Raw genomic sequence first — 13,961 nt, forward strand, 5'->3', positions numbered from 1 at the left:
GAAATTCCTTTTATTAACGATCCCATAACTCGGAGAAGACCCTCTCCGGAATGTAATGCATTACATCTAATATGATTGAAAATTCATCGTTTCTTCAATCCTACAAATCACAATTTGAGATACAGAGAGTTCACAGAGGAAAATGATCCATGTTGGACAACACTTACAAAAAATCAGCAATGTGCTATTCCATTAATGAATTTTGAAATAAAAGAGGTTACATGATAACTGATTTTGATTACATGTTAACCAACTTCATGTGCAAGCTCAATACATCTAGTATCTGGTAGACATCATCATAATCAGCTTGGGAATCATAGCCAGAAAAGAACTTATGGACGGATCCGCCTAACTCAACGCAACTCTCCCCCGCCATCTTCTTCATTCGTCTTTCTTTCATAACTTTCCTCAAATTTGCAGCTTTGTCACACATCTCAACTTCGGCAAACATGTTTGCGGCCATCACAAGATTCCCACCCCTCTTTGGCTCCAATTCAAACAACTTCTCTCTTACTTTGTTTCCTACCCCTTTGTTATCCTTGGCACTGTGAGTAGTGCATGCACTCAGCAATGTTCTCCATATCACGGGATCGGGGTCAACGGGCATGCTCATCATGAAGCTATAAGCCTCGTTGAGACAGCCAGCACGGCCTAAGATATCCACCATGGCACGATAGTGCACCATCATGGGTGTAATCCCATGTACGTGTTCCATATCATTAAAGTATCGGTACCCATCCTCCACCAGTCCAGCATGGCTACAAGCACAGAGAACCCCCAGAAAGGTGACGTAATTCGGGTTTATTGGTGAGCTCAGCATCTTCAGGAAAAGTTCAAAGGCTTCCTTGGCAAACCCATGCTGTGCTCACCCTACAATCATGGCACTCCACGTCCGCACATTCTGCATCTCAATCTTATCAAAAACTATCCTAGCATAACCCAAAGCCCCAGACTTTGCATACATGTCCACAAGTGCAGTACCCAACGCTCTTACAATTACTTGGGAATGAACCCATCTCCCAATGCTCAAGTTCCCAAGCTCCGAGGACGTGTTCAACACAACCACCATCGTAGTCTCATCCGGCTCAAACCCACAATCCCTCATCTTCACAAAGTCTTCAATCCCCTCGTCGAACCAGAAATTCTCAACGCAAGCGGTTATAACCGCATTCCATGAAACAACACTTCTCTCAAACATTTCATCAAACACTTTCCGCGCATCCTTAATTTTCTTACACTCACCATAAAAATGAACCAGATTGTTCTGAACATACACATCACAGTCCAACCCACACTTCACAATTCCCACATGCCCTTGCTTCCCTTCTTTCAGCGCAGCGGCCGAAGCGCAACACTTGATCAGGAAAGGGAAGGTCAGCTGGTTGGGTCGAACACCGCTGCGGAGCATCGCGCGAAAGACCCAGATGGCCTCTCGGGGGGAGTCGCTGGAGGCATAGCCGCGGATGAAGAAGTTTCATGACGACGGCGGTGAGGACTCAGAGTGGCGGAGGAGGGTTCGGGCGTAGGCGAAGTTTTTGGCGGGAGAGAGGGCGCAGAAGCGGACGAGCTGGGTGAGGAGAAAGTCGTCTCTTTGAAAGCCGGAGACTTGGATTTGGGCGTGGATCTGAGAGAGGTGTTTGAAGGTTGAGCAGAGGCTGAGGAGGTGGAGACATTGCTGCTTTTTGGAGCCAAAGTTTGAATTACAGTTATTGGCGGTTGGGATTGGAAGCCGAACCATGCATTTTGATTTGGGGATTGGGATTTAGGGAGAAATCACGGCAGATAACGAAGCAAAAAGCAATAGTGTAGGTTAAAGTTTAAGAGAATTTTAATAAAACACTTCTGATATTATTCATTTTAACGAAATAGGATAATTTTATTCTAAAAAGTCACTTCTTGTACTATTCATTTATAACACATTTTTGTCATTTTGATTAAAACTCAAAGTTTTCAAACCATTTTCATTAGTTTTTCTTAAAGTTTAAGAGAATTGTTAGTGACACTCTAAAAATCTCATTTGTTATTCTAAACTTTTTAAAAGTGAAAAGAAAAAATACACTTTTGAGAAATGTAGAATGAGATTTTTGAAATGCTAATAACAGTTTCTAAAGCTTAATTTGAGAAAAATTATTGAGATATTACATTTTTGTATTATTTGATGGGACGTGATGTGTACATGTCACATCAACTATCGAATCTATCTGATAGTTATATGCATCACTTGCCACATGAGATGGTACACTAATATGGTCTAAAATTGTGGAGAGATTTTTTAATGTGCTGGGAACACTACACGGTACCACAAGTGTCATATTTGCAAAAGAAAATAAAATTTACAACTACTTGTATTTTAACACTTGGTGTATTGAGTTGTGTTTCCGGCATACTGAAAATTTCTCAAATTGTGTTCACCCTTGAGAAAAAGTTTTCCTCAATTGTATTATTACACTTGGTTTACCAGACCATGTTCCCGATATACTGAAAAATTTCTCCTCACTAGCATTACTTTTTTGATAATTCCAAAATCATGCATTGAGATGTGTATTTTTTATTATTAACAAACGATATTATCTACATTAAAGTAGTAGGGGAGTGGGCTAAGTCTCGTACTGGGCTAATAATAATGTGGTTCAAATTCGCCTCTAGCAAGAATCGAACCTAAAATCTTTACTTACAAGTGAAAAAACATATCACTAACTAACCCGTAATACTAAGTAACTGGATTGAGATGTGAATTAACTTGTCTACATGACAATGCTTTAGAATACTCTTATGAGTCATGACGTTCCAAGAGCATGAAATTTCTTTTGATTAGTCATAGGGGAAATGATCTAATAGTTGTTGTATGCTAACATGGAGAATCAAATTTAGAGACCTCGAGTTAACTAGAAAAAATATGTTTGTAAATTATTTGAATTATTTTCAGGAAAACAAAACTGATAATTATATAAACCAGTTAACAGTTCTCCATATAACCGTTGATAAGTACCTAAATTTTGAATTTATGAACTACTGACAAAACCTTTATATATATAATTCAGAAACCGTTCCAAAGTTAAAATCCATATCCATAAAACCAATCGATCGAACTTTCCCAGAGAGAGAACAACTGCAAAAATGGACCAAAAGACTGACGGCGTCGGAATCAAAATCTACAATAATGCAGTCTACGGGGATCCACACGACGACGAGTCCACCAAATCACCACCAAAGCCACCGCCACCTTCTTCTTCATCTCAGCCTCTGCCCCTACTCCGACTGAACCCGGACCACTTGCACGGCCGCAAACGGCGTGCCGTTGCGAAAGGGGTCCAGAAAACCCTATCCAAGACTTCAATGCTGGCCAACTTTCTTCCCACGGGCACTCTCCTAACCTTTGAGATGGTTCTCCCCGCTATCTACAGAACCGGGGAGTGCACGCGTGTCATCACCATGATGACGTACGGGCTCTTGGGTATGTGCGCCCTCTCATGCTTTTTCTTCCGCTTCACGGACAGTTTCCGTGGTCCGGACGGGAAGTTGTACTACGGGTTCGTGACGCAGAAAGGGCTAGCGGTGTTTAAACCGGGCCTGATGGTGGAGGTGCCGAAGGAGGAGAGGTACAAGTTGGGGCTGTCGGACTTCGTTTTATGTCCGTCATGGTGTTCGTGGCGATCGCATTTTCGGACCGCCGTGTGACGGACTGTTTGTTTCCGAGGCACGAGAAGGACATGGATGAAGTGATGGAGAGTTTCCCGTTGATGGTGGGAATTGTTAGACAAATAAGGAATATGGTTGGAGTCCTTGTGTAATTGTATATAATATTATTATTGGAAGAATAAGCCGTCCTACAGCCGTCCTACCTTGTCCTACCTATACACTAGCCGTCCTACAGCCGTCCTACCTTGTCCTACCTACACACTAGGACGGCTACCTTGTCCTCTACAGCCGTCCTACCTACACACTAGGAAGGCTACCTTGTCCTACCTACACACTTGTATCATGTATATATATCCTTGTAATCTTGTAGAGAAACATAATGAGAAAAAAAGCATTATCTTCCATTTCTCTTCCATTTTCTCCACATTCACGTATCAATAACAAATGTATTTTTTAGCCTACATACCGTTTTCTACATGGTATACAGAGCAGGTTTATAACCCTAGCCCTAATTTTTTTTTCGGCAGCTTTCTCTGCCGTTCCCATGGTTGACTCTTCTTCTTCCGATGGTGTTTTTTCCCTTCATCATTCCGACCACCCGAATCTTGTCCTTGTATCCAAGAAGTTGAATGGTGATAACTACACATCCTGGGCCCGTGGCATGCAGCTTTCCTTGAGTGCCAAGAATAAACTTGGTTTCATAACTGGCGATATCCAAGAACCTTCTTCCTCCGACGACCCTGATGCTCACGCGGCTTGGCGTCGTTGCAATGACATGATTCTCTCTTGGCTTCTGCATTCCTTGGAACCTGACCTTCAAGAATCTGTGTTTTTTTCCACCTCTGTCCAAGCTGTATGGGATGATCTTCGCGAACGCTTCTCTCAGAGTAATGCTCCACGCATCTTCCAACTCAACCGGGAACTTGCTACAATTTCTCAAGGTTCTTCTTCTATCTCCGCCTATTTTACTCGCCTGAAAGCTCTCTGGGATGAGCTTGCTTCTTATAATGATGGCTGCACGTGCTCTTGCAACGCCAAGCATGACCGTCAACAACTCATGCAATTTTTAATGGGCCTCAACGAATCCTTTGCTGCTGTTCGTGACCAGATTCTTTTAATGAATCCCCTTCCCACTGTTCGTCAGGCCTGTTCCTCAGTGTCTCAAGCTGAAAACAACGCTCCCTGGGCGTCCTCCGTTCTGTCGATCAACCTGCTGCCATGGCTGTTCGTGGCCCGTCTCGTCCCTCCTCTGCTCGTCCTCCCCTCCACTGCACCTACTGCAATTTTGATTATCATACCCGAGACACCTGCCATAAACTTCATGGCTATCCCGTTGGCCATCCCCTCCATGGCCAACCGTGGCGACCACCGCGCCGTGCCACTGCTTCCAGTTCTTCCCGCAGCCATGCACCTTCCAGTCCTCCCCGGCAGCCACGGTTTTCTGCTTCCCGGCCCCATAATTTCACCCAGGCCCATCACGTGCAAGGCACCCAGGCCCCCGCCTCCTCTTCTACTCCAGCGACCCACCAAGTGCACGGGGCCCAGCCCACTTTGCATGACTTGCAGCTTGCCATGCCTGACCTCTCTGCCGAGCAGCACTCCCGTGTTCTAGCTACTCTACGTGACACCACCACCCCTCCTCAGGCCAATGCCGTGCTCACTACTGATTTTGCCCAAGGTTTGTTACCTGTCACCTCTCGTCATGGTCAATGGATTCTTGACAGTGGTGCTACGGATCATATTACTTCTTCCGCTTCATGTTTGGTTAATCGTTCTCCTTCACATTTGTCGCCTGTTTCTTTGCCTAGTGGTGCTTCCGCTCCCATTACTTTTACCGGCACTCTTCCTTTAAATTCATCAGTTACTTTGAAGGATGTTTTATGTGTCCCTAATTTCCGAGTAGACCTTTTATCGGTTGGTAAACTTACAGATGGATTATCGTGTTCCATAACCTTCTTTCCTTCTTGGTGTGTTTTGCAGGACTTGGTTTCGAAGGCGATGATTGGTGTGGGTAAGCGACGTGGCGATCTGTAGTACCTTGTGGCCCTTACCTCTTCTCTCCCCACCCGTCAACCTCTCTGCAACATCATTACCATCCCCTCCTCCCTCTGGCATAGGCGTCTAGGTCACCCCTCCTCCACTCGTTTGCAAGCTTTAGCATCTAGCTCTCTTAATTGTACTTTTGATTCTAGTCATATTTGTGATGTTTGTCCGTTGGCAAAACAAACTCGTCAACCTTTTCTTTTGAGTTCAATTTCATCAACTTTCCCTTTTGCTTTAATTCATTGTGATATTTGGGGCCCGAATCGTCAATCTTCTCTTTCTGGTGCTCATTATTTCTTAACCATTGTGGATGATTTTTCTCGCTTTACGTGGGTCTTCCTCATGAAAAATAAATCTGACACTCAACAATTAATTAAGGATTTTTTTGCTTATGTCACTACCTAATTCCGCACTACCATCCAATGCATTCGTACTGACAATGGTGGTGAATTTTTATCTCTTCGTAGTTTTTTCTCTGATCATGGGGTGCTTTTACAAACTTCTTGTGTTTATACCCCCCAACAAAATGGCTTTGTTGAAAGAAAACATCGTCATCTTCTTGAAACCGCTCGCGCCCTTCGTTTTCAATCCCATCTTCCTATCCAGTTTTGGGGGGAATGTGTTCTTACCGCTACTTATCTCATCAATCGTCTCCCTACTTGTCTTCTCCATCATAAATCCCCATTTGAGGTTCTCTTTTCGAAAACCCCATCTTATGACCACTTCCGCGTCTTTGGTTGTCTGGCATATGCCACCTCTGTCACTCCCACCACCAAATTTTCGCCTCGGGCTCATCGTTGCATTTTTCTCGGTTATCCTCATGGACAAAAGGCCTATACCCTTTACGATCTCGACAATCACTGCATTTTCACTAGTCGAGACGTCATCTTTCACGAAACTACTTTCCCTTATGCCGTTTCTCACCCTCCTATCCCATCCTCTTCGCCTACCCTACCCATACCACCCCCTCTGGACTTTACATATAACCCACCCCTTCCTGCCCCGACGCCTCACCCTCCTCCACCTTCCTCCCCTTCCACGCCTCCCACAGATTCCCTTGCTGCCCCATTACCCGTTCTTCCCCTTCCCCGCACCTCTTCCCGTGCCCATAAACCTCCATCCTATTTAAAAGACTACGTTTGCTCGCAGGTGATTCTGCCATCCCACCCATCTTCGACTTCGCAACCCGGTTCTACACAAGGTACGCGATATCCACTTTGTAATTTTCTCTCTTATCACCGTTACTCTCCCAGGCATTTTTCTTACATTAACTCTGTCAGTCGGACTGTGGAGCCTTCCTCCTTTGCCGAGGCTGCCACTGACCCCAATTGGCAACGTGCTATGACTGAGGAGCTTCAAGCTTTACATGCTAATGGTACTTGGACTTTAACTTCCTTGCCCCCTGGCAAAATTCCCATTGGTTGTAAGTGGGTGTACAAACTCAAGCACAATTCTGACGGCTCTATTAACCGCTACAAAGCTCGTTTGGTTGCTAAAGGCTTCACTCAGGCTGAAGGTATTGATTATCATGACACTTTTTCTCCTACTGCTAAGATGATTACGGTGCGTTGTCTTCTTGCTCTTGCTGCTAGTCAGTCTTGGTCTCTTCATCAGCTTGATGTTAATAATGCTTTCTTACATGGTGACTTACATGAAGAAATATATATGTCTCCTCCTCCTGGTCTTCGGCGACAGGGGGAGAATCTTGTGTGTCGCCTTCACAAGTCACTTTATGGTCTTAAGCAGGCTTCTCGCCAATGGTTTGCCAAATTCACTAGTGCCATCATTTCTGCCGGTTTTCAACAATCCAAAGCTGACTGTTCATTGTTCACTAAAAAGTCTGGTATTTCTTTCACAGCTTTGCTCATTTATGTGGATGATATTGTGATTACAGGCAATGATGCTAGTGCCATTAATTCTCTGAAGTCTTTTCTCCGTGATCATTTTCGGATAAAAGACCTTGGTGATTTAAAATATTTTTTGGGTATTGAGGCTTTTCGTTCCAAACAAGGGATTTATATTTCTCAACGCAAGTATGCATTAGAGATTCTCAAGGACTATGGTTTTTTGGGAGCACGACCCATTGCTTTTCCTATGGATGACACAAAATTATCTGATAAAGGAGAACTTCTCAAGGATCCTGAAAAGTATCGACGATTAGTAGGTCGGTTAATATATCTCACTATCACTCGGCCGGATATCACCTATTCTGTGCATGTTCTAAGCCGTTTTATGCACGAGCCAAGGATATCTCATATGGATGCTGCGCTTCGTATTGTTCGTTATTTGAAGGCTACTCCAGGTCAAGGTTTATTATTTCGTTCTGACAACCAGACCAAGTTAACTGCGTTTTGTGATTCTGATTGGGCAGGTTGCCCTATCACTCGCCGTTCGACTACTGGGTATTGTGTATTCTTGGGCGGTTCTTTGATTTCTTGGCGGACGAAACGACAGAAAACCGTTTCGCTCTCTTCAGCAGAGGCGGAATATAGGGCCATGGCAGGTGCTTGTTGCGAGATAGTTTGGCTTCGTTTTTTGTTGAAGGATTTGAACATTCCTTTGGATGGTCCTTCCATTGTATTTTGTGATAATCAAGCAGCGTTACATATAGCTGCCAATCCTGTTTTTCATGAACGAACTCGTCACATTGAGATGGATTGTCACTTTATACGAGATAAGATTGTAGATGGCACAATAGAGACCAAGCATGTGGGTACGGCACAACAGTTGGCAGACTTGTTTACCAAAGCTCTTGGGAAAGAAAAGTTTTCGGGTATGTTACGCAAGTTGGGAGTTCTTGACATCTACTCTCCAACTTGAGGGGGAGTGTTAGACAAATAAGGAATATGGTTGGAGTCCTTGTGTAATTGTATATAATATTATTATTGGAAGAATAAGCCGTCCTACAGCCGTCAAGCCGTCCTACAGCCGTCCTACCTTGTCCTACCTACACACTAGCCGTCCTACAGCCGTCAAGCCGTCCTACAGCCGTCCTACCTACACACTAGGACGGCTACCTTGTCCTCTACAACCGTCCTACCTACACACTAGGACGGCTACCTTGTCCTACCTACACACTTGTATCATGTATATATATCCTTGTAATCTTGTAGAGAAACATAATGAGAAAAAAAAGCATTCTCTTCCATTTCTCTTCCATTTTCTCCACATTCACGTATTAATAACAAATATATTTTTTAGCCTACATACCGTTTTCTACAGGAATCGTGTGCAGCGGCTTGTTTCTTGTGTTTCCGAGTACTCGCTACGGGATTGGCTGCATGGCTGCGCGAATGAAGCAGATGCGTAATTCAAGATACAATTTATTTGTTTTATTAGTTAATGATGTTTGTGTTTCTGTAAGTTGTATTAATATGTTATGTTGTTTGTGTTTATATATATAATATATGTTATATTGGAGAGAAGTGTCTCGAGAACCTGGTTGGGTTTAACCAGTTATATTATTATATTTAGTTTATCCGTTTTGTATATCCAGTATAATAAAAAATTTCTTGTTATATTGATATGTTGTATTACGATTCACTTTGACAATGATTTTACTTTGAGTAATAGTATATTAAGTTGCAAATTTTATGCTTTATATATTTGATCGACAGATCATTAGTTGACCTAGGGCATGTGCTTGACTTGATTTCCTCTCCTAATATCGTTTGAATCTTCTTTTATATTTGCAAAAGAAAATAAAAAATAATTATCAAATATAACATATGTTGTAATCGTTAATTTGCCTAATCAGTAAATATATAACATAAGTTGTAACCATTACCTTGCCTAATTCCCAGATTCATTTTAAATAATCATTAGTTTACCTTCCAATATTGGTCTAAAAAGTTGTGTATATATCTGGACAATCGAGCATATATAGTTTCTCATCCAAGTTAAGGTGGATGAGTTTTAGATATTGAACCCACCCCATCAATTATTTTCTTGTTAATTTGTTAATATTTCTGAGAAATGGCCAGCGTCAACAAAATTGTATTTTGCATGGCGGTCGTACTGTTTATAACTGCGACTACGACCATGAAGGCTCAAGCAACTACGCGGCTCCCAGACCTCTCATATCCATATGCATCTATCTCAACGACACCAGGCTGTCTTCCTCCGCCAAGATCGCCGTCGCCAGTATGTAAACAACAAGTTTAATTAATCCCTAACAGTTCTCTAATATTAATTACATATTTACTATACACAGTTAATCGACTTAATTTTGTTTGTTGAATAATATGTTGTAGAATGTGACGGGAGATGTGCATGCTGCTTGTGTGTGCATAATCCAAAGCTCTATTGCTTTGAGTGTTGCGATGATCAGACAGGCACTGCCCCAACCCCGACCCCGACCCCGACCCCGACGACCTCTGCTTTGCAATATGATGCATAATCCAACTGCTCTCAAGACTCTGAAGAGTGAAGGATGCCTTAACTTTTTGATTAATTAGTCAATAAATGGTTTTACTTCCGTCAAATAATCATCTGGATGAACTATATATATGTACTAATTTTTAAATGGAAGTTTTCACTTGAGGACGTGTTACACTAAAAAATGAGCCATTTGGTCATTTTGTTACTGCGCGCATCCGGTGTTCCCGACCCTCTACACTTCAATGAAAAACAAACGTCAGTTCTCCAATGTAATTAGAAACTTGTTACCAAGTGACATTCATTCTATTTTGTTTCAGGATTTTTATCAATCTGTTGTTTCCTTGTTGCAGGTTCTTCTCCTATGCTTCATCTTGTGCACCATCTGTTACGCATCAATGGCAGTTTTCGGGTACCTAATTTTTGGATCTACGGTTCAATCACAAATAACTTTAAATCTCCCAACTCACAAAATCAGCTCAAAAGTCGCGATATACACCACGCTGGTCAATCCCATATCCAAATATGCTTTGATGGTTACACCAGTTGTGAATGCTGCAAAGAAGAGGTTCCCGAGTCACTACAACAAGAGACTCATCGGCATGTTAGCCAGCACCACCTTGGTGACAAGCACCGTTATAGTAGCTTTGGCTATACCATTTTTCGCTTATCTCATGTCACTCGTCGGAGCATTTTTGAGTGTAACAGCATCAATTATAATATAATTCGCTTCAGAGTAGGATTATCTCTCATTCTAATCTCTCTCATCTTCCCTTCTCTTCTATTTAAACAGTTACGAATAAATCACGTCAACATTTGTTTAGAAATTTTTATATAGAGAAAAAAAAAAGCAAAAATGAAAAATGAGGGGAGGAGAATGAAGGAAATGGTAATATGAAGGGAAAGAATCCTACTCCCCTTAAAAATGTGTTTCAACTCGTATCTTACTATGTGTCTTGTCACATGATCTACAACTGCTCAAATTCATACCAAGAGAATGAAAGTTGTCAATCAGATTTTCTCGTGAACCCTCCCAATCAATCATCATATCAACTTCATTAACCACCTTCCAGTTCCACCCTCATGTATTGTATACGCGCGTACAGACACAAGAATTTATTGCATGTAAGTCTTTGAATGTCCTCTTAGATATCAGTTATGTTATGACTCACCTAGACCTGTTGTTTAGAGTAGGACCTCCTTAGAACATTTCCGGTTGTTTTGGTAGACCGAGAATGAACCGTGAATGAATTGTTAGAGCCGATGTTCCTTTAGACAGGGCGGAACTTAAATATAGTGTTGACCAAGTAGGTGTAACCGTTGAATTCTATGGCAATGAACTCAACAAAGTTAGTTATGATGATCCCACTACTGTGAAAAAAATATGTTAGATGTGCTCAATTGAGTGAGATTTTTGAATTAAATCGTGCTATGTTGAAATTTGATGGTGTTTTTCTTAGCAGTCCAAGGGGTTGGTTTACTTTTGGACATGCTTCATTTCTTCTTTTTCAGACGCATTTGGCACGATGCTAAAACTTTGTTTAGAAATGTTTTTGCTTGATCCAGATTTAGATGCTCAAGTTGAAATTGAATTATTCCAAAAACTTAGAGATCCAAGTATAAAAAGACAAGCAGTCTAATACAATATGCTTGCAGCCCATCGAATATCGTTTTCCCTTGGGCTTAAGCTAGAATTATACAAGAAAGAGCAAAACATACATGTATGTTCCATCAATGTGTGTACAACCATTCTTCTATCTATTCTTAACTTGTTTAGGCTCAAAACAACAAAAAAGAAAAAAGAAAAAAGCAAATAGAAATTGCTAAATATTGCTAATGATTGAACTAGTGGGATTAATTGAACATATATGTAGGGAAATGGATCCTCTTCGGATCCCTTCTTCCTAATTCATCAAGACCAGGGATCCGGGCTATTGAAATTTGATTCAACGGCTACAAACAATGGTCCACTTTAAAAGCTATAATAACTTTGGCCTTTGGATCAAATTTCAATGGCCCGGATCCCCGAACTTGGTGAATTAGGAGGAATGGATTCGGAGAGGATCCCTTTCCTATATGTAGCAACTAGCAACTAGTACCCTCCCACATACGAGTTTTCAATGAAAATCCAACCCTATCAACTAGATTTTCTTTTCCAAATCAACACGATATGAATCATAGGATACCTATCCTTATCCTTTCATAACAAATTATATGGTCCAGGCTTTCACTTTTTCTCCACAATATTTTAGTACCGTACAATAATTTTATTTTATGATAAATGATATCAAATAGGACTCATGCATGTTGAGTGATGTTATTAAATTTAAACTTAATTGAACATGATTGACACACCTCACTATTGATCAACTATTTACATATTATCATTTACTCCTATTGTAACTCGTGAATTAATAATATCATATGATGATGCGACCGTCACACTCAAAAAATTTTCCTCGATATCATTCAAAATCCATGATTGTCATACCACATCATTGTTTTGATGATGTGGTGCAGCAATGATTGGGGGCCTTGAGCCTTGTTTGTGGAGTGTTTTCCAGCCTCCTCCCAAAGAATGGGGAAGTGGGTTGAGACTGATTCACCAGAGCCACGATTGTAGCTGATCAAGTTAAAAATACACTCTACCCTTTATACATTAATTTGTATGAAGTTTCTAATCAATTGTGCAGTGTCCAGGTTTTTCTTCTTCCTTTAGAGCCGCCCATCAAATTAAACAACTTACAGTCTTTTCTTTGTCTCTTTCTGTGTCCATTTGTGTCTCGCTCTGGATCATGGAGGCAGGAAACCGTGATGGATTTCTCCTGCATGAAAACCATGACAAATTACATGACGATGACGTGCGCACCTCATTTTACATGGCTTGCTTCAATGGACTAAATGCCTTTTCAGGTACTTTCCTCGTCTTTATCCTTTTCTGTGCATCAAACTCAAAGTCAATAGGCAATAATAAGAGAGATCGAGATAATCTAAATTTATGTTTTCGTTCAAACCCTAGCTGGTTAGGGTTTTTCTTTTGGGACATTATTTCATCACAACAATTTTCTTTTTCTGCTTATCTATGACATTTGACGACGGCAAAAAATAAACCTTTTTTTTTTTTTTTTTTTTTTGTGTATATCAGTTCTCTCTGTTTTTAGATAAATGCTTAAAATACTCTTTCAAAATTGAATTTTCCATAGATTATTTGCTAAATAACATTTTCTTTGCATTGGGATTCCTGATCCCTTTGGAATCAAAGATTTTCAGATCCACAAACTGGACGATATTTTATAAAGCCATTCTTTGATTTAATTATTCTTCCATTGACTAGTTTAAAGTAGTGCAAGCAGCACGCCTAATGAGGCCTCTGACCTAATTGTTTGTATTAATCTAAACACACATAAGAAGATAAAATTAAAAATAAAAAAATAAAAAATAGAGAAAGATATCATGTGTTTTTTTTTTTTGGAAATTGAAAAAAACAATCATTTTTTTTGGGCGCCATCAATTTTATCATTTGTTTATTATTTTCACCTTTCGCTTTCATTTTTTTATTCTTTTCTCTGATGAACAGTGGAGAACACTGTGATGAACAGTGGAAGTTGGGGTCACACATAAGACAAAAATTTCGGTGTCATCCGCTTCGACAAAAATAAGTGGACCAAAATGCCCGTCAGCCCAAAAAAATTCAAAACCTGCCCAAAATCATATTTCAAATTATGCAAGGGTAAATTAGTCATCTAGCCATAAAAAAACTGTGCTGCACTGTAACCTTTTCCGCTGGCTTTCTATATAAGATAGATTATAAGTTCCACCGAATTAACTTAATGAATTTTAATGAGGAGAAAACAAAAACAGTATACAATTTGAAAACTATTTCTAAAACTCCGTATATATAC

The 13,961-nt window shown here is 40.8% G+C and overlaps 2 pseudogenes; one reads left to right on the forward strand and one right to left on the reverse strand.

The window, feature by feature from the left end:
* Positions 1 to 171: 171 nt before the first annotated feature.
* LOC137708548 (pentatricopeptide repeat-containing protein At2g36730 pseudogene) lies at positions 172 to 1,799 on the reverse strand (annotated as a pseudogene).
* A 1,318-nt stretch (positions 1,800 to 3,117) lies between these two features.
* On the forward strand, positions 3,118 to 10,074 carry LOC137709261 (protein DMP9-like; annotated as a pseudogene).
* Positions 10,075 to 13,961: the final 3,887 nt, after the last annotated feature.

This window comes from Pyrus communis, chromosome 17, assembly GCF_041283825.1.
Source record: "Pyrus communis isolate YQ-2024b chromosome 17, ASM4128382v1, whole genome shotgun sequence".
Taxonomy (NCBI): Eukaryota; Viridiplantae; Streptophyta; class Magnoliopsida; order Rosales; family Rosaceae; genus Pyrus; species Pyrus communis.